The sequence below is a fragment of the Canis lupus genome, chromosome 5, assembly GCF_048164855.1.
Source record: "Canis lupus baileyi chromosome 5, mCanLup2.hap1, whole genome shotgun sequence".
Classification (NCBI taxonomy): Eukaryota; Metazoa; Chordata; class Mammalia; order Carnivora; family Canidae; genus Canis; species Canis lupus.
The window spans coordinates 57,597,895-57,618,314 of record NC_132842.1 but is presented as its reverse complement, the minus strand read 5'-3'; the positions used below and the strand labels follow the sequence as shown (position 1 = coordinate 57,618,314).

The window sequence follows — 20,420 nt, the reverse complement described above, 5'->3', positions numbered from 1 at the left end:
CCACCTACCTACCCACCCACGTGCCCACCTACCTACCCACCTACCCATATACCCACCTACCCGCCCCCCTACCCACCTGCGCACCCACCCACCATCTTGGTTCAAAGAGCCCAAATACAAGTCAGGAGCGCCCCCAGTCCCAGAAGGGGCAGGGCCTGGCTTGGCTGAGCAGCCCAAGGAGCACCTGGTCTCAGTTTAGCCCGTGACGAGAGCCCTGCCAGGAGGGCACAGTGTGCTGGGAGCAAGAGGGTGCCCCAGGGACGGTGGGTCCCTGGCTGCCGGGCCGGTGTGGGTCCCGGGGGCAAACCTGGAGGCTCTGCTCCAGGGGGGCCTTGACCCTGCAGTCCTGAGGCTGCGGGTGCAGGGTCAAGCAGATTCTGGTTGAGCTGTTTGGATGAAGCTCCAACAAGGTCGGGGCTTCTTCCCTGAGGGAGCGAGCTTGAGGGGAGCGCTCCGCCCCGGGAGGCCCCTGCCCTCCATGCACAGAGCTGCAGAGAGGAAGCCTGCGGCAGGCTCCCCTGGGCCTTTCACCAGTTTAGGGTCACTGATAAGAATCTGTTGTGTAGCTAATCTCTTCCTGGAAACCCGGGCTCCTTTCCTGCCTTGCAAGGAGGGGGCTGGAATCCCCAAGGAAATACAGGGTCGGTCATCAGGATGGTCACCCCGCTTCCATGGTGCGGACCTGGAGCACAAACCCAGGACACACTGCGTTTCCCCGGACACTTCGTGCTCCCTGAAGATAAAACAGGGACAAAGGAAGAAACGCTCCAGGAATAGTCCTGGGAGGAAAAGAAGAAAGGCGTTTCTAGACGTTTCTGTGAGATCACACATGGCCAAGAGGCACCGGGCCATCGGAGGGATGGAGAATCCTGGGGTTTCCAAGGGCTGGTGAGCGACCGGGGAGCCGGTGGGAAGAGCTGCCGGGCACGGAGTCTCATTCTGCTCGCAGTACATCCCTGTGCCTTGGGTGGGGGGCTCCTGGTTTGTGGCCGGGGGTGGCCCGCTGTGCCCAAGGGCTGCTCTCGGGACCGACTAATGCTCCATGGCACCCACGGGAGACATGTGTGGGCCCTGAGTGGCCCCGAGGAGCATGTGTGGCCAGGCCCACCGCTGGCTGTGTCTATATGGACTGAGCAGCACTTGTGCATGTGGGCCCAGCTGGCCGGCTGTACCCGCGGTGGGGGGACCGTCCGGCTGAAGACAGGCAGCGGGGCCCTGGGGCAGGACGTGCAGCCTGGGGACAGCTCTGGAGCCAGGAGGTGCCCTCGTGGAGCCCCCCCCCCCCCCGTCGGGCACCTGTTATCACCGGCAGAAGCGGGTGGCGAGCCCGACGCCCGGCCCGGGGGCAGTGGGGACACTGAGTCAATGCACCGGGTCCTCAGGCCAGGGCCGGGCAGGGAGCGAGCCTCTGACCACGTCCAGGCTCAGGGCCCGACCGCAGGCCCTGCGTGCCCGGCACCACTGTCCTCACGGCCACAAGGCCCTCCGCTCTGGAAACCCTCCCTCAGGGGCCGCGGCTTTGTCCTGCCGTCGCCCAGGCCAGGTCCCCCGCAGGGCACACAGCCCGCCCGCTTCTGAGGAGATGGAAGCGCCACAGGTGCACACGCGGTGTCTGGGTGCCCCAGGTGCGCACACCTGGGTGGGGTCCTGGCAGGTGCATGGCCTCCGCACCCTGCTTCCAGCCTCCTGAGCTCAGGGCTCCACCCTGCAGGAGGCCGGGGCGGCACGGGTCCCCGGGATGTTAAAATAGCCAAGTGCTTAAATATTCATGCTTTGCTTATTTCAGTATATTTAATTTATTATGTATCACTTTTCTGGGGTTTTATATAAACTTTTCTGAGGACTTCTTTTTTTTTTTTCCAGTTTAAATTCTGGCATAATGTTCCCTTTTCCTTGGCAGAGTGTTGATTAGTCAAAGAAAATACAAAAGTCTGCCTAGCTAAGAAGATATCTTTCTCTTTTTTTGTACAGATGGCTTTTGCACTTTAATAAAAGTGATATTATAGTTATTATCACCATCATGAATTAACCTTTAGGGATCACTGACGTGGGGATTGACACGAGGTGCTATCGACACATGCGCCTCACTTCGTCCCCACGGCGGGCGATCGTGGCCGGCCGCTCTTCTGCTCAGCATTACCGATTCCTTAGGATGGTGAAAACCAAGCGGAGATGCAGTTCTCTTTTTCTACCCCTTTCTCCCACGGGCAAAATGGAATCCTACATGCCTCTTCCCTCTATCTTCTTGCAGAGTGAGTCTTTGCCAGACTCTATCCCGTAACCATGTGGGTCTAGGAGAAGTGACAGGAGGGCCACTGCTCAGGCCCGAATAGCAGGCGAGCCCTTCTCCTGCCGCCTCCCCATGCCTGGGTCTGGGAAGCCCAGGTGCTCTGCAGATGTAAAACACTATTGAGGCTGCATGGGGCCTCGGACGCGTCCCTGATGTACAGAAGCATTTTCTCCCTGAATCTAAAACAAAGGGTTCAAAAACAGCTGATTCAAACCTTCAGGAGGGTCTTTATAGCAGAGCTCCTATATGGCTCTTGGAGACATTTTTCTCTTTAAAAAGTCACCAGGCCCTCTTGTACCCAATTTCAAAATATGTGAATAATGATCCCTTAATTATCAAGAGCTAATTAAAAATTACCAGCATTGTTGTCCCTCCCATCCCACACACACACACCATAACTTGCGCTGCCTCTTGCCACCACCCACACGGCATCTGCTAGAACCTAAAAATGAGTTTCAGTATTAGCCTCAGAAAATAACAAAACAAAGTTAGAGATTTAAATGATCTGCCAAAGAGAGAAAAAAAAAATCACGTCACTCCTCTGCTGAAAAACATTATATAAGCAGCAACAGAAGAAAGAAAGGAGGAGGGAAGCAGGGAGGGGAGGAGGAGGAAGAGGCAGAGAGAGAGGGGGAGGAGGACAGGCAGGCAGGACAAATTAGGGACAAACCCGAGAAATGAACAAGAATTATGTGAACATAATTTTGAGAGTTACTGTAGGACATAAGAGTTTTAGTAGTAAGAGAAGGGGAATGGTGACCAGTACTATCTTAAAAAAATGATTTCTCTCCAAATGAATCTGCAAATTTTTTTAAAAGATTTTATTTATTTATTCATGAGAGACACACACACAGAGAGGCAGAGACTCAGGCAGAGGGAGAAGCAGGCTCCCTACGAGGAGCCCAACATGGGACTCAATCCCGGGACCCTGGGGTCACGCCCTGAGCCAAAGGCAGATGCTCAACCACTGAGTCACTGAGATGCCCCAAAAGTTTATATCATTAATGTATAAGTAACTTTTATTAATCAGAAAAAAGAAAAGTCTCCTAGTAGAAAAATGGTCCCAAAACAGGGATTTCACAAAAGAAACACCAAGAGGCCAATGAACATAAAAAAAAATTTACCTCTTAAAATCTTTAAAATAAAAAATGGGGACACCTGAGGGACTCAGTGGTTAGTGTCTGCCTTGGGCTCAGCTTGTGACCCCCGGGTCCCGGGAAAAGAAAAAATTTCCCCTAAAAAAAAAATAATGTAGTAATGAAAAGCAAGTTAAATACTGATGATATATTAGTTTTGGCCAGGAAATTAGTCAAAATTATAAAAACTGCAAGGCCCCAAAATGGCAAGAAAATGAGGAAATTTCCTCATTTAATTCTTTGTGCTAAGTTAATAGCACAGCCTTTCTCAGAGGTATTTTGCAAAATCTGAAAAGACTTAAAATGTGTATTTGCCTTGAATCAGAAATTGTGATTTTCAGTTAAGGCAATAAATTGAGCAACTGCACAAACAACTGTGCACGTGTGCTCTTTATAGCTTCATTAAAACATGGCGAAATTACGAATAGTCTAATATCCTATAATAGAAGGTGGAAAATGTTCACAGGATGTGGTTACATGAAAAGAACAAGACCATCTATACATCTGGCCCCATGTGTGCGTCGTCCAAAAGTGTGTATCTGAAATGATGAGTGAAAATGTTAACCATTGTCTTTTTAAAAAAATTTTTATTTCATTCCTCCTGCGGGGACCCCGAGGTGGGACTCGATCCCAGGACCCCAGGATCACACCCTGAGCCAAAGGCAGACGCTCTACCACTGAGCCCCCCAGGCGCCCCTTAACAGGTGTCTTCTTTGGAGGCAAGATTATGGGTGATTCTTCCTGCCATTAAAATTTTTTAAAATTTTGTAATGTGTATGTATTTCTTTTATAATTCGGAAAAAAAAATACATGCATATATTTAAGAGTTATCTACGGCATAAAGCCGGATGTTTTCAATGTGGCAAATGTGCTCTAATTCTGACTTCCTTGCCATTTTTCACCTCCCTTGACTACCTGCCCAAAGTTGCTGCAGCAACAAGCAATCTCTTGGCCTTCTCTGAACTGGATCCTGTGTTCTCATAAGGCTACATCCTCACACACGTCATTGTTACCTCTGCCCCGAATCCCAAGAGAACTCCTGCCACTCACGGAAAAACCAGTGCTCTAAGGAGGGCAGAGAATCTTCATGACCCTCCAGGAAGAATAAGTCCCCTCCTCTTCTTGCCACAGCTCAGTTCACTTCTGGACTCTGTGATTGTCTCTCTCTTGTGTTTCTATGCCATGGCTCCATGTCCCTCCCTGGACTGTGGGCTCAGTGCAGGTGACTCAGAACCACGTGGAAATCCCTGCTCCCAGGATCAGGGAACCCAGAGCCGGATGTGAGGTGCGGGTTAGACTGGCCCACATAGAACCAAGAGAGAAAAAGAGCTCCTCACCGCCACCCCCTACTGTGCTAGTAAGCAAAGGAAGTGATGAAATGCCCACCCATGAGGGTCAAATATGGTCTTTTTGGCTTGGTCAAATGTGAATATTTATTTATTTATTTATTTATTTATTTATTTTTAAGATTTTATTTATCTATTCATGAGAGATACAGAGAGAGAGAGAGAGAGGCAGCGACACAGGCAGAGGAAGAAGCAGGCTCCATGCAGGGAGCCCGAAGTGGGACTTGATCCCAGGTCTCCGGGATCAGGCCCTGGGCTGAAGACGGCACTAAACTGCTGAGCCACCCGGGCTGCCCCAAATGTGAATTTTTAAATTGGACATCATTTCAACCCAGTAATCAACGTTGGTTGAAATGAAATCAATGTGTTTCAGATTTGGTTTGAGCTGCTGACTGATTTTGGATTTTTCTGCGTGAAGAATGCTGTTGTGCTGTTGCTGCGCTTGAAGTTATAATTGGCCTGCTAAGTGGTGCAGCTTTGTTTAGCAGATGCTGGTGGTGTTTCAAAACCGTCCTACCTTTTTACAAAATCAGATTCCTGCGTTGTGCTGACTCATTTGCCCTCGGTCTTTGAAGCTAATTAGCAGCAGGCGGGGAGCAGGACGGCCTCAGCACATACCTTTCCATAACAGGCAAAGAACAGGTGAGGAACAGGAGTCCGCTCGGGGATTCATGGGCCTTGGTTGGTCAGGTCACCTCCCAGTCATAACCCTCCCCTTTCACCTAACAAGGGAAGTAGCTTCCGTGAAATCTGCTGGATACCAGCTGCTGGTCCTGGGCGCACGTGGGAGCCTGGGGGGCGGCGGGGCGAAGCTAGTGGCAAAGCTGAGCACCAACCAGGAGGCCGAGGGAAGATGCCATTTACTTCCAGGATGTCTCTAGACAGGACTAAGCAGGCTGTGTGAAAATGATCATGGTTGAGTTTAGAACGAAACAAGTAAATACGACCGAAACGTATGGTTGTAGGAGTAAAGATGGGTGCTGGAGAGCTGCGCGCTTTTTCTTTCCAATCAGCTGGTATTCTCGGTGGTGAGGTAACATCTGTGTAAGTGGGATGTAAGTGGGATCGTCGTAAACATGCTAACCCCTAGATTTTAGTTGTTTTTGTATTTCTGAGGAAAGTCTTAATTGTCTGCTCCAAGACAGGGAACAGAGCACCGAGACGGACCGGAAACACATGCGTGTCCAGAAGCAGGAACGCGTATGGAGAGACAGATGGACGGGGAGGCTGGCCTGGGGGCGGCGCTGCCGGGAGGACTAAGAGGCTGGAACTCAGGCAAGTCACAGACCCCAGGGCGCCGTCTGCCCCTCAGTAAGGGACACAGACTAAACCATTGTTTTACAAACTTTATTTTAGAGCAGTCTTCTTTTTCCCAAAGAAAACCTTACACGGAATCCTGTTTTATCTCCGAAGTGGACGTTCGCCTTGGCTCCTGCTCCTTCAGCTCCAGCTTCATTGAGTTTTAAAAGGATGTGAAATTCTAATAAATATTGCTTTGTGGCTTACTGAGCTCACGGTCGCATTTGAAGACATCAATCCATAGGCAAATTCATTAAAAAAGCAATTTATATGTTGACTGAGGTTCTCAAAAAATGATATCAACCGACATGTTCATGCCTCCCCCGCAAATTACCAAAAGATGTTCAGGTCAGCCCCGGAGTCACAGCTTCTCTTGGTCCTCCCACCCGTACCCTGTGCTTCCACAGCCCTTGGTCCCTGCAGTAGCTGCAGACTCATGGGCGTGGGGTGGGGAGCAGGGGTGCAGTGCTCTCCCCGTCCCGGCCTCTTCCCAACCCCGTATGGGCTCCATCCTCCTCTTGCTCAGTCCCTCTGCCCCTCTCTGTCCTGTCTACTGGGCATCCGCCAGCTTCCCATCCATCTCAGTTGTGTTTCCTCTTGCCCTTTACAACCCCGTTAACTCTGCCACCATCCCAGGCAGCTAAGCACACCGTGGTCCAGCATCCCTGCACTTCTTTCTAAAAGAGTGGACAGGAAGGAGGGCTTGGAAGGAGATCCCAACACGTACAGCTGAATTTCATCCTGACAACTTCTGTCCTCACCTGTGACCCTGAGGTCCTGTTCCTAAAACTCCCTACTCACCTCCTCTTTGAGTCCCATCACCAGAAGCGGACAGTGTACAACTGGTCCCGAGGTCAGAAGAACTGAGCAAGATTTGAATCCAAGGGGTGCATTTAATTCTCCTTTCCTGTTCGTGGTGACTCTCTTGTTCTTTTCCTTTTTCCTAGTCCCTAGCCATTCCTGGGGCCACATCCCCGTTGTCCCAATATCCCCGTGCCACAGCATGTGGTCCTTCTGAGGCTCACGGTGCTCTGTGAGGAGGCCCTGGGACCTAAGCGAGCTGCCCAGCAGGATTCGTCAGGCTTTACGTGGTGGACACAGGGGGACCCCCGGAGGCGACAGGTGCCCCAGGGGAGCCAGACGCCCATGGAAGCCCTTCAGGTATCCCCTGGGTGGAGCCGGGGCTCTGGGGCACAGGTAGCACACCTCCTCCCCTTGTGGTCACACTGACCCTGTCACCTGGGCCCGGGGCTTTCTCAGGCACACAGAACAAGCTCAAGTTCCTTTTGGCTCCACATGAAAGAGAAACATGGTCCCTGCCTTCACTTCAGAACGAGTCTGTTTTCCTAATCACTGTGCCTGTATTTCTCGCCTTTGATATGTGTAGATCCATCTCCTGTAACTTACTCCTCTGCGGCTACATGGTTCTGCTGGGAGCTCCATGCGTGCACACGCTCACTCACACTCACACTCACACTCAAAGTCCTTGGGAGAAAACACCATGTTGCCTGGCTTTTCACAGTGGCCAGGATCCCACAGAAGCCACCCTCTGTTCACTGCTTGCCAACAAGCATGTCCCCCTGGCAGCCACAAACCAACCACAGATCTTTGGTGGTTTCGTTTCTCCTCTGTCTCTCTCCTGGCAGGGCCATTTGGAAAGTTGGGTAATGGGGTACGTTCCAACAGACAGTAGGTGAGTGTGAATGTGTGAGTGTGTGTGTCTGAGACACAGAGGATGCAAGTCCCCCCAGAACCGCTCACCTGGATCTGTATTTGTACGATTCATGGGCTGGGGAACCAGTTCTCCCTCACCTGAGGACACGCACCTACTGCATTCACCCAACATACTTCCTTCTCTTTGTATGCTCCTCCCTGCATCGGCCAGAAGGGACAGGGAGGGAGCACAGGATTTAGAGTCAGACCATCTTGTCCGAATCTGGTGCCGTCAGGGCAGGCAGAGAAAGGATCACAACGGAGTGGATAATGGTATAAGGACGGTGAGCCCGGGTGATCTGAATATGAATCCTGAACCTGCCTCCTACCAGCTGTGTGACCTTGAACAAGTTACTTTATGTCACTGTGCCTCAGTCGCTCCTTTTTAAAAAAGGGATGGTGGTACCAGTACCCACTTTAGGGAGCTGTCCTGAGGGCTGGATGAGTTAACATCGTTTCCTTTGAAGTAGGCAGGACAAAAGCACTTGCTCTTTGTCATTCATCCTGTGCAGGTGCACAAAGCAAGGGCCCTGTTATTGCTGGTCCTATGGGTTTGGGGTGAATCAGCCTCTCTGAACTTCATTTTCTCCATCTGTAAAATGGGGTGAAATCAGATCCCCCATGAGGCTGTGTGTTATTATTGAGCACAACTTGTTTTCTGAAATGGAAATCTGTGGTTGATCATGCATTTGCTGTGGATCCTGCCCGGCTCCACAGGCCCTGCTCCGTGAACTTTGAAGTTGTGAATTAAAACATCTCAAGAATTTAAGATCCAAGAAGGACCATAAAAATAAAGGAGAGCTATTACTCATTCCTCAGTGCCATATGCCTCATATCCCCAAGAGTTGAGGGGGAGCCTGCCTCCTCCGAATCCATGAGCAGTTGATTTTTCCAAAAAGACCTCCTTTGAGTCCATCGGGAGAGCAAAGGGCTTGTTGGATTTTCAGGAGTAGAGGAATGTTGTACAAATGGGAAACGGGGGTGCGTGATGGAGCACAACATACTGATTTTGTCGTTTCTCGTTTTGCCATTTCCCTGTTGGGTAACCTTTGGCATGGGAACCTCTCTGGCTCTGAGGTTTTTGGGTGTTGTTTTTTTGTTGTTGTTGTTTTGTTTTCCTCAAAAGGAAGATTAAGTAAGATATAAAAGAATGTGGCACGGAGTAGACAATCTGTACATGTTTATTCCTTTCTCTTGGAATAAAAAAAATCAGACTCTGGGTTTATCAGGCCAAAATTTAGATCCGGGTTGGTGCTTGGGACATGGTTTATGAGACACAATATGTGAAATGCTGTGTGATTTAAAGATTCCAAAGGTACTTATTATAAAATAATACCATGTATTTTTAAAAACCCCGTTGAATTGATAGTCTGCTTTCCAGATCTGGACGTGGATAACTCTCCCACGGTTAAGCAATTTGCTCTCCTACCAGGAGTAGTCTGACATCTTAAGCCATGAAGCAAATTACTTACTGGGCATAATGATCTCTTTACTATGTTAGATAAGATGACCACGTAAGGGATAAAGAACAGCCCTAGGATGGGAGCTTATCCGCATAGCTTGGAGGGAGCAAATAAAGAGAAATCCAAAACTTCCAGAACAAATAGCCTGGGGAGGAAAGCGCAAGTGCTCCAATGGAGCATCTCCTGGGGTCTAGGGATTGCCCTGTGGCAACAGGTGGAGCGGCTGGGCTGGGAGCCTGAAGCCTCAGCTAAACTCTCACTTCCCAAGCTCTGAAAGATTCCGTCCTGGGAGGCATTTTATTCCAGATCTTAGTGAATATGGCAACTCACGGCCTGGTTTTCCTCTGAGGCAAAAACCTTGGAGTCCTCTTTAAATCCCATTATCCACACCCTGCTTCCGGTTTGAGCAAATCTCACTGGCTCTGCCTTCCAACTAGGTCTAGATCTGACCCCTTCTCACCACTTCCGCTATTTCCTGACGCAAGCCATCCATCGTTCTCCCTCACTTGTGTTATTGCGTATTATCTCCTACGTGATCTTCTTGCTGCTGCTCTTAATGTCCTATTGAAGCCAGAGCATCTCATTCCGCTTGGAACCAACTGCTGATTTACCATCTTATCAGAGTAGACAATCAAAGCCTATATGTATTTGTACAAAAGCCCTAATCAATGTGGCTCCTGCAACCTCCCCTCCCTGACTCTCTTCACCTCCCTTCCAACCTCCTGGCCCCAACGGCCTCCTTACCATTCCTCCAGCAGGAGGCCTGTGCCCAGAATTCCAGATCATTCTCTCTTTAAACCTAACTCAGTGATTTTAATTTTACTGGACTAGGTCCTAAAACTTGGGCCCTAAAGGACTTGGGTCCACTAGGTCCTAAAACTTGGAGATCGTATGTTTACTAACCCCCCAAAGGACAGAGCTCAAACCCCACACCTCCAGCCTGCACGTACTCTTCCCCCTTCTAATTCCTGGTGGAACTTTTATTCTAGGAGTCCTTGTCACCTGATGACTGACGTATACCCTGCCTCTACTGATCCTTACTCATAACCCATTCTAAGTTGGGTTACTTTTATTATTGAATTATAAGTTTTTCTATAATCTAGACATAAGCTCTTTACTAAGTGTGTGATTTGCAAATATTTCACTTCATTCAGTGCAGTTCTCTGGTAACTTTTGAAGCACAAAAGTCTTAAAAGGTGACATAGTCCAGTTTACCTATGTTTTCTTTTGTCACTGGTGCTTGTAATGATATTATCTAAGAAGGTTTTGCCTAACTCGAGGTCACAAAGATTTTCTCCAATGTTTTCTTCTAAGAGCTTTCTAGCCTTAGCTGTTAAGTTTAGGTCAATGATCCATTTTAATTTTTGTGTGTGCTATTAAGAAGGGAGGAGGGTCTAACACCATGCTTCTGGGATATGAATATCCAATTTTCTCTTACTATTTGTTGAAAAGACTATTCTTTTCTCATTGAACTGTCTTGGCAAAAACCAATAAACCATAATCGTGAGGGTGCTTTTCCTGACTTTCAATTCCATTCCATCCTTATGCCATCACCACACTGTTTTGATTACCTTAGCTTTGAAGTAAGTTTTAAAATAAAAAAGTATGAGCCCTCATAATTTCTTCCTCTTCACGATTAATTTGACTATTCTAGGTCCCTTGATGTTTTAGATCAGCTTGTCAATTTATGCCCAGAAGCCAGCTGGGACTTTGATAGTGATTGCTTTGAACTTGCAGATGAGTTTGGGGAGTTTTGCCATTTTAATGGTATTATGTCTCCAGGTCCCTTTATGAGGTGTCTTTCTATTTATTTAGGTCTCCTTTATTTCATTTCAATAATCTGCGGGGTATAAGTTTTGTCCTTCTTTTGTTAAATTTATTGCTAAGTGTTTTATTTTTTGATGCTATATTCATGGCTTAAGGATTTTTACTTTATTTAAAAAGCAATGGCAGTCATCAAAGAGTTCTCAACAGGGATGGTCATGACCATGATTGAATTTTTAAAGATCCTTTGGCTTCTGTGTTGAGAATTCACTTAAGGGAGTAAGAGTGGATGAAGGAATACAAATTAGGAGGCCACTGTGGGGTCTGGGTCAGAGATGGTCGTCGCGAGGTAAGGATGGTGTGTCAGACATGACGGAAAGTAGGCAGACTCAAGATGCCTTTAGAAGGAAACTCAATAGGACTTAGTGATGGACTGGATACAGGGGGTGTAAGAGAGGGAAGGATCAAGGCTTTTATCTCGTGTAACAGGATGGCTGGGGAGGCTACTTGCTGTGATAAGGAAAACTGGAAAAGAACCATTGCATAATCTTTAAATACCACTTTACATTAAAGATAATTCAATCCAACCCACATATTATCTCAGTTGATTTTTCTAAGACTTTTATGAGGTAGGTAGGATAAGCGTTAATGTTTCCATGTGGAGGGCGATAAAACTGCGAGTGCAAGGAGAAAGGAGGAGAAAGAGCGCTGATTACGAGCCAGAAAGCGTGGGATTTTGCCCATGCTATGCTAAGAATTGCTGGGTTCCCTTGGTCGTATCAGTTGCCTTGTCTAGCAGTCAGCTTCTTTATCTATGAAACGTGGGACTTGGTGAAGTTATCCCTGAAATCCCCTCTGGTCTGCCTTCTTTCACTATTAACATTCACTGAAAAATGCATGTGAGGTTGAGATACCTGTGCAAAGACTTAAGGGATGATGGAATCAGGATGCGAACCCTGATCTTCTAATTTCTAACCCAGTGTTCACTCTACCCTGTGGCCTCCCATTTATTTCTTCCCACATTTTATGAGAAAAATAGATGTCTCTACCTTGTCACAGATACTGGACAGTGGGACCTACATGTGGGCAGTATGTGTAACTCCAAGGTTTGTTGACAGGGACATAGGATTGAAAAACTCCTTGAATCTGTGATTGTGTTTATAACTCAGTCTCTCTCTCTCTCTTTTTAAGATTTTATTTATTATTTTTGAGAGACAGAGAGAGAGAGAGAGAGAGAGAGAGAGAGAGGCAGAGACACAGGCAGAGGGAGACGCAGGCTCCATGCAGGGAGCCCGATGTGGGACTCGATCCCAGGACCCCGGGGTCATGCCCTGGGCTGAAGCCAGACGCTCCAGCACAGAGCCTATGACTGAGTATCTTTAATATGTTTTAAATACTTGTGCTTTGTGCATTCCTACTATACCTTCAAGTTCTTGCCAAATTTGGAAATGCTCTTTGGTCTTCTGTGGTGGCTGCTCTGAAACCCTCTCAATCAAGCATGACTCATGGGGCGCTGCCCACAGAATGGACTTGATGTCCTCCGCCTCGGGTCTTGGGTGTACCAGGAGTGCCTAATCTCTCAGGAAAGGTGGTGAATGGGGGCAGAAGTCCATCTGTGGGGTGGGAAAGTAAATACCGGAAAAGCGTTGTTGTGCGTGTAAATTCTTGCGGCAGATGAGGAGTGAGGTTAGTACCCGCCCCCCTCCTCCCGCCCCAAGCATTGGCGGGGCAGGAGCTGAGGGCACCCAGAGGGTAAGGGGACCCCGCTCCGCTCAGCTGCTCTGGGCCCCGGCTTCCTCCTCCGGGCCTTGGTAACCTGAATAAGGAAGGGGAGGGGACACCAGCCTTTGAAGCCACCGCCGGTAGGGAGGGCAGGCGCCTGGCCTGGGGAGGCTCAGGGGTTTCTGTGCAACCACGGGCACACTCAGCATTCACCCGCCTCTATAGATTTCCATCACAATAGTTGCCCCGCTTTTACGGAAGTAGGAAGAATTTGATAGGGAGGCCTTTGGAAGAGGGAACCTGAGGAACTAAGTTGCTCCACAGGGGCGCGTCCACAGGGACCAGGGTCCCTCTGGGTGGGTGTCACGTCGCAGAGACACCAGAGTGACTCCAGATGGGCATTTGTGCTCATTCGGGTGATGAGTCCAGAGGCGGCTGCAGGGCTGTGGGGCCGCCACACCTGCCCACATGGGTTGGGCCAGGCCGCAGGAGGGAAGCGGGGAGGGAGGGGGGAGGGGAAGGATGCAGGGAGGGAGGCCTGGAGGCCGGAGGAGAGAGGGGGGAGGGAGGGAGGGATAGAGAGGGGAGGGAAAGGGGAGTCCAGGAGGGGGGTAGGGAGGAGGGAAGGGAAAGGGGAGTCCAGGAGGGGGGGAGGGAGGAGGTGAGGGAGAGAGGCACCTGCTGAGGCCCGCCTGTAGCTTCCCCTGCAGGGCACACAGGCTTCCAGAGTCCCAGGTGCGCCAGTTCTGGGGGGACGGAGCCAATTTCTGAAGGGGCAGAGGCGCTGACTGCCTTCTCCCCAGTCCGAGCTCCTATCAACATAGTCAGGATGGTGTGGAGCCGTGAGCCTGGGGCCCCCATGTGCCCTCAGTGCCCTGCCCGTCCCTGTCCCCGAGGAGCTGGGCGCGAGGCCGTCACACCCTTTGCAGGTGGCAGGGCTGTGGTCTGTCCTGGGCCGTGTGCCCGCGGGCCGCCCCCAAGCACTTGCCTCTGCCGAGAAGGCGCAACCAGCATCTCCGGGCTGCGCTATGCACCTGCCATGACGCAGACACACCTCCGGGTGCTGAGGAAGTGCTATACTTCCGACACTTCCTGCGACCTGAGAGGACGGTGTAAACGCAGGACTGACAAGGATACGACAAGTGTCATTTCCCTTGGCCCTCTCTGCAGTGCCCGCCCTGCCCTCGGCGCACCGGGCCTCTGAAGCCTCCCACAGGGCTGCTGGCTGCTGGCTGGTGGCCACCCTCAGAGGTGACACCGTCCTGCTGGGGCTGACACCTTGCTGGCTCTCCCCCAACAGCTACGAGGTGCCCACCACATGGCTGCCACCTGTCGCCCACAAGGAGCTCGCGGCGACTCAGATGCAGGCCCCTAACAACCCGAGGCGCAGAATCTGGATAGGTTAGGGTTGGGGTGTGGCTGCCAGGAGGGGCTCGGCACCTGATCTCAAGACCCGGGGCACCTAGGGGCTCAGGGCGTGACCCCGTGGTCGCAGCCCAACCACAGACATCTCCAGGGTCGTTGCTTCTTAATCCTGCTGTTATTAGCGTGTGTTAACAGGGTTCACTGTGACTATCGGGGGACAGGCCCTGCGTCCCTGCGGTCTGCGCCACGCTGTCAGGTCCACCCCAGGACTGTGAGTCGGGGGCCAGCATCAGGGCCACGGTTCCCCCGACGGGAGCTGGGCCGGAACCAGAATGACATTCAGGAAACCATTGGAACTTTCCATGTCACACACAGTACGAGGTGGGCAAGCCCAAGGGGTTCATGTCCTCACACTCACGCCACCAATGACAGGGACTCGATGCCGGAGGACCCATTGCCACGCTTCCATCCCTCACTTCATTCTTCCTACAGACAATACAACCCCTCGGTCCGTGGCCCTGAGCACCTGCCTCGGGGTCTCAAGCGAACGCCTCAGGTCCCCACCTCAGCAGCCACCCAACCCCCTCGGCTGTCAACTGTGAGTGCAGACGGTGCATCACCCAGGGAGAAGGATGGGGTGTCCTGACACAGTCACATCACGGTGATACGGGAGGGCGCTCGCACAGAGGCTGGGAGGTCGTGGGGGGCAGTGGTGGGGGATGAGAACATGGTGGCCAGGCAGGGTGCAGGGGGCAAGGTCCCCAAGGGCAGGGTGCAGAGGGTCACTGATACCAACTCTGTACAGGAGTCACAGACCCGTGCTCTACACAGAGGATACAGACCCACAGGCTCCACACAGAGGATACAGACCCGCACCTTTGGCACAGACCTCACAGACCTGCATTTTGCACGAGGTCATAGGCCCGCAGCAGCCGCTCCCTCCTGATTCAGAAGGACAAAGCACTTCGTTTCAGGTTGGAGCCATGGAAGTCCCCCCGAGGTACCCCCGCCTGCCGGGACTGACTCAGGGCACAGGGTCAGCGAGGCAGTCTAACCCCGAGGGGTTTGTGTGTCCTCCCAGGACATCAGGAAGGGTGCACCACTGCTAGGGGATATACTAAGGACCGGCAGTCAGTCCTGGAAGGACCTGTCATGCTGCCCAACCTGCTGCATCGGGGAAGCTGCTGTACGCCCCACACCCGGCAATACATGTACGCACCACCCGGCACCTGCCAATCACCCTGTTTGGCCCAGACATCCACCGGCCCTTCCTCCGTTCCTCCGAATCATACTAATCCCAGGCAGGGCCGATGTGTTTTCAGGCCCCACCTACTTTATTTCTCAGGGCACCTGTTTGTCGTTATTAGATAATGTTTTGCATGGAAACGTGACAGGTGGGCAGGCGGGAACCCTCTCTGCTTCCCTGACTCCCATGCACCTGCCCTGACTGTGCTGCTTCTGCTCGAACCTTCTTTTTCTTGCTCGTGTGAAGCTGCCAATCTGGTGGACAGCGTGTCCAGGCGAGTAAAGTCTCATGCCTTAAATAGGCACGTCCCCGCGTTGCCCGCAGCCTGAGGAGCTGGTCATCTTAGGAGGGGCATCCGTCTGCCCAACAACAGGAGGCCATTACAGGAGGCCCCATTGCTTGCTTGTTGCAGCGCCCCATGCGTGGGGGGTTGGCCCGTGCAGTTGTGGGGAATCGCCCCAGTCAGTTGCAATGCAGGGGAGGTGGCTCCTGGGTGGGGTTCCTTGCGGTGGGCTCCTCTGAGGAATGCCTGGGCTCTCCACCACTCACCGGAATGTGGGCCTTGGGGTAGGAAACGGACTCCCTTGCCCCGCGTAGGCCCCACGAGCACCACCCTGCAGCGGCCTGCAGAGGCTATGCCAGGTCGTGGACTGCGTGGGGTGCCGCCTGGGGACATTCAGGACGAGCTGGTCTGTGCTCCGAGGCACGAGTGTGAGCTTGGTTCAGGGCAAATACAACCTCAGAACCGCCCGGCTGCCCTCCCTGAGTCTATCCACAGCAGACTCTCCTGGTGCTGCTGTGTCTCCACATCAACGTGGAGCTGAGTGGTTCTGTGACATTTTCCCAACTCCGTCCTGCTGGCTGCGGGCTGTCGTGGCGAGGGGGTGGGGGGGGTGGGGGGGTGGGGGGGGAGGAGGGGGCGGGTGGCTTGCGGAGTTGTCCAGCGGCCTGCGTGGCCCTTCCTTGGCCACTTTGTGACAGTCCTACACTGGGTGGACAGAAACCAGATGACGGAACCCGCTAGGTGAGGACCAGGGGTCCTCCCGGGCCAGGACTGAGGCCGTAGCAGCTCTTCCTGGGAGCCTCCAGCTCCGAGGCATCTCAGCTCCGGCTATGGGGCCAACAAGACGCAGGGCTCGAGGGCCCCTCCGGCATCTGATCAAACCCACGCTAGAGAGTCTTTCCACATGTAACCTCCCTGAGTTAGAAAATGGTGGGGGGCGGGGGGAGCGGAGACAAGGAGTTTCATAAACACCCTGTTATCAACTGATCAAATAGAAATTGTTTTTTCCAACTTAATATTTAAGAGTTATGTCCCTCAATAAAAAGCTTGGATAAAACGCAACTCTCGTGACTTGTCTTTCAAGCCCCTTGGAAACTGGCACTGATTCCTGGGGCTCTTTCCCTCCATTCTCCACTGCTCCTGACGCCACCCACTGACCTCGCTCCCCTTTTCCTTGTTTTATGGGTCTTGCTTATGCATGACTTTGGTCTATTCTGAGGGTTTTTATTATCTCAGGACTTCTGCTTTGTGCTTCCTCCGGGTTTCTTCGCATGTTTATTTACCTTGTACCACCCACTCCCAAGTGCACCAACCCTGCTTGTCTCTGTCTTTTGAGTCCAGATGCTCCCAGAGAATCATATCGGGACAGTTGACCATCAGTATCCCTCCTGCCATCCTGAGTTTACAGACCGTCAGCCAATTTAAGGTTTGCTGTTAACTGTTCTCGGAAGAGGCATTTATCCTGAACTTAACAGGTACTGGTCAAAACAGAAGGGTTCATCTGAGGTGATTTTTGAAATAACCATCTAGATGGCACAGCGGTTTGGCGCCTGCCTTTGGCCCAGGGCGCGATCCTGGAGACCCGGGATCGAATCCCACATCAGGCTCCCGGTGCATGGAGCCTGCTTCTCCTTCTGCCTGTGTCTCTGCCTCTCTCTCTCTCTGTGACTATCATAAATAAATAAAAAAAAAAAATTAAAAAAAAAAAAGAATCTAGAAGGGTTTCATGGGCTCGCCAGGCTTTCTGAAGGTTTGGCGTAACCCATATACTAATCATTCCCTTCAAAAGCTTCACTTGAAACCATATTAACAAAATTTTTGCAACGTACATGCTTCACTGTAAATTGATGCAATCAACCTGCCCTCAGCCAGTGGTATTCCGTGACACGGGGTAAGACCTGCGGAGTTTCCTGGGGCCTGCATCGACAATAGCGCAGAGTGCGCACCAGGGGAAGCTAGCAGGCGGGAGGCAGTTAAGTCACACCTGTAAACCAAATGGTCTGGCTCCCGTGCTGTTACCTACGAATCATCCCCGAAGTGAGCAGCATCCAGCAGCAGCCGATACACAGATTCCATGGGGCAGGAATTCTGGATAGGATGCGGCGGCACGGCTTGTGCTGGCCCAGTACCTGGACCTTCATCTGGGACTGACGGAAACAGCTGGAATCGCATGGAGCTTTCTTCATGCTAGTGACCGGCTCCCCGGCGAGGGTGACTGAGCTGGGAGCCCACCGGGAATGCCGATCACGGCACCCACATGGGGCCCCTCTGCACGGCTCAGAATTCCGAGTAAGCCTGAGCTCCCGTGATCTTGCATGACCTAACCCTCAAAATTACACCACTTTCACCACACTCCAGTGGTCAAAGCAGGCACAGGCACACTGTGATTCATGGGAAGGGGACATAAACCCCATTTCTCAATGGGAGGAATGTCAAAACATTGGTGGCCTTGTCTTCAAAAGGTCACACCAAGGATCAGTGTTCTCTTTCCCTTAAAGATAGCTTCCCTCTGGTTTGCTTGGGAAAAGGAGGATATATCACTTCAGCTCCCAAACTGTCCACGTAACAGCTGCCTTCACCTCAATAAGGCTGTCCTGGCTCCACTGCGGGTCATTACTCCCCTTCTCAAGGATCTCAGCTTTGGACAACGGATTGTTGTTTCACTGCCGCGATTCTGTGGCCCCCACAGTGTCTCCACTGGGGATGGCCAGGATCCAGGAGGAGGCCCTGTCTCTCACTTCTCTTGACAAAAGCATGATCCACATCTGTGCAGATTCATAAAATTCAGTGAAAGAATGTGAGAACCAAAAGAAATAAAAATACATGAAGAAAAGCATTTAAGACTACGTGATGGGCAGGAGCCTGTCTAGATTCCAAAGGAAGAGTGTGCAAGGAGTTAACGGGGAGTTGGGAGCTTGGATCTGCCCTCGTTCTAACTCTATCTCGTAGAGAAACTCCTTAATAAAATCTGCACGCTAATCTTCCTTCACTTTTTGGGAAATCCCAACTCTACCAGTGAAATTGTTTTTAGCCTCAAGATTGAGTTCTCCTCTTCCTTCGTGAAGGTGGGCACTTGACAGGATGAGCACTGGGTGTTATTCTATATGTTGGCAAATTGAACACCAATAAAAAATAAATTTATATATAAAAAAAAGATTGAGTTCTCTTTCTTGAAGTGTGTATTTCCTCCACTTTGAGTTCTTCAAACAGTGGTGGGGCAGAGGGGCCTCCAGCAGCATAGTGTGTGAAGGGCGTGGGCACTCCATATTCCCTGCATCTTGCCAGAGGGGAGCTTTGTATGCTCAGCGTCACAGACTCATTCAAGAATCACGCATCCAGGCTACACAGAGGTGTCCCCATTAATTTAAGTAAGATCCACATCTTTCTGTTTTCCTGTCTAGCTACCGACGGCTTCGACACAGACACAAGCAGGCCTTTCGAGAACGCACGTTCGTTCTTTAACGCGGTAAAGGCTGGCACTGCAACGTGAAGGAGGAAGTATTTTCCTAACTGCCTAGAATTTGCACAACCTTCTCTCTCTAAGTAGGAATTAGATTTCATTCCCTGTCCCCTCTTTATTCTTTTTTTCCAAGTTGTGTTCTTCAAGCCTACAGGAAATAGAAATTGAGCTGTTGCTGACCATGTCCCATTGAACACACAAGACCTGGCTGAAACCTTTGAAATTATGCGTTTAAAGTCTCCATTAAACTCTTAGAAAAGGGAATCTTTTCACTCGGGCCCTGTTTGGGAGTAAGGAGGGGCACGGGTCAGAGATGGGGCGGCTTCCAAGGCTCAAAGGGTTTGTTGTCCGTCGGGCCACAGAACTGACAGCCCAGGCCCGTGCGTGGACCAGATTTACAGCCTGGCCCTCCGACAAGTCGGTTCTGCTCTAGGCAAGGCCGCTCCCTAGCAGATTCAACAGCCACAGTCTTTCACGGATACTGACTTATCACCAAAACAAGAGCCCTGCTCTATGGAGACTACTGTTGAAGATGGGAGTTCGGGCCCTCCTGACCTTGCCCTCGGGTCCCTCAGGTGCAGCTGGGCCCGGACTTGCAAACAAAACCCCGTCCTGTTCCCCAGTGTCTATCCAGAGACGTCACTGGCCGAGGCAGTTTGGTGTCGGCCTTTGTCATTACTGCCCCCTGTGGGTCCCCTCCCTCCACAACCTCATCAACTCCATTCTGATTTCCCACTCGTCTCCTCCATTTTCTTTTTTTTCCCTCCATTTTCTAGAACGCGACTTCCATATTTTCAGATTGCTGCAACTCCATATTTTTCAGTATTTAAGCCAATACTTTTCCAATTCTCTAAACTTCTCTCCTTCTATCCATGTGTTCTTTGGCTTTTAGTATACTCATCACATCATGGTCAGTAAGTTATTATTCATTTACTAGATTTTGAAGTTTTTATTTTGCTGTTAAACAAACATGCTATTAAATGCATGAATGTAAGCATTTACATGAATGTTATGTTACGTGAACATAAAACGAATGTTACGTTCATTTACTCAGTAAGTAATTACTGAGATGCCCAAGGTGGCCCTAGTAAGAAGTTCTAACTTGTAAGGTTTTAAGATCCATACTGACTTTGTAACCAATTTTTTTCTTTTGAAGGCCTTACAGTAGTTTCAAGGCCAACCTATCAAGATTCACCCATCAACTTATTTTCATTTCATGCTTAAAATATAAATAATGGATTAGAGAACCACATCTTGATAGTTGGCACTTTTAAAATGAAATATTTTTCATCTTCAGTGAGTTAGACACCCTCATATGGGAATTAAAAATGTG

General features: G+C 50.6%; 1 long non-coding RNA gene across 1 annotated transcript; it reads left to right on the top strand.

Annotated features, from left to right (window-relative positions):
- The first annotated feature begins 4,933 nt into the window (after positions 1-4,933).
- Positions 4,934-6,348, top strand: LOC140632998 (uncharacterized). The gene is made up of 3 exons (XR_012030632.1): positions 4,934-5,414; positions 5,914-6,047; positions 6,129-6,348. It is a non-coding gene; the product is annotated as an uncharacterized lncRNA (long non-coding RNA).
- Positions 6,349-20,420: the final 14,072 nt, after the last annotated feature.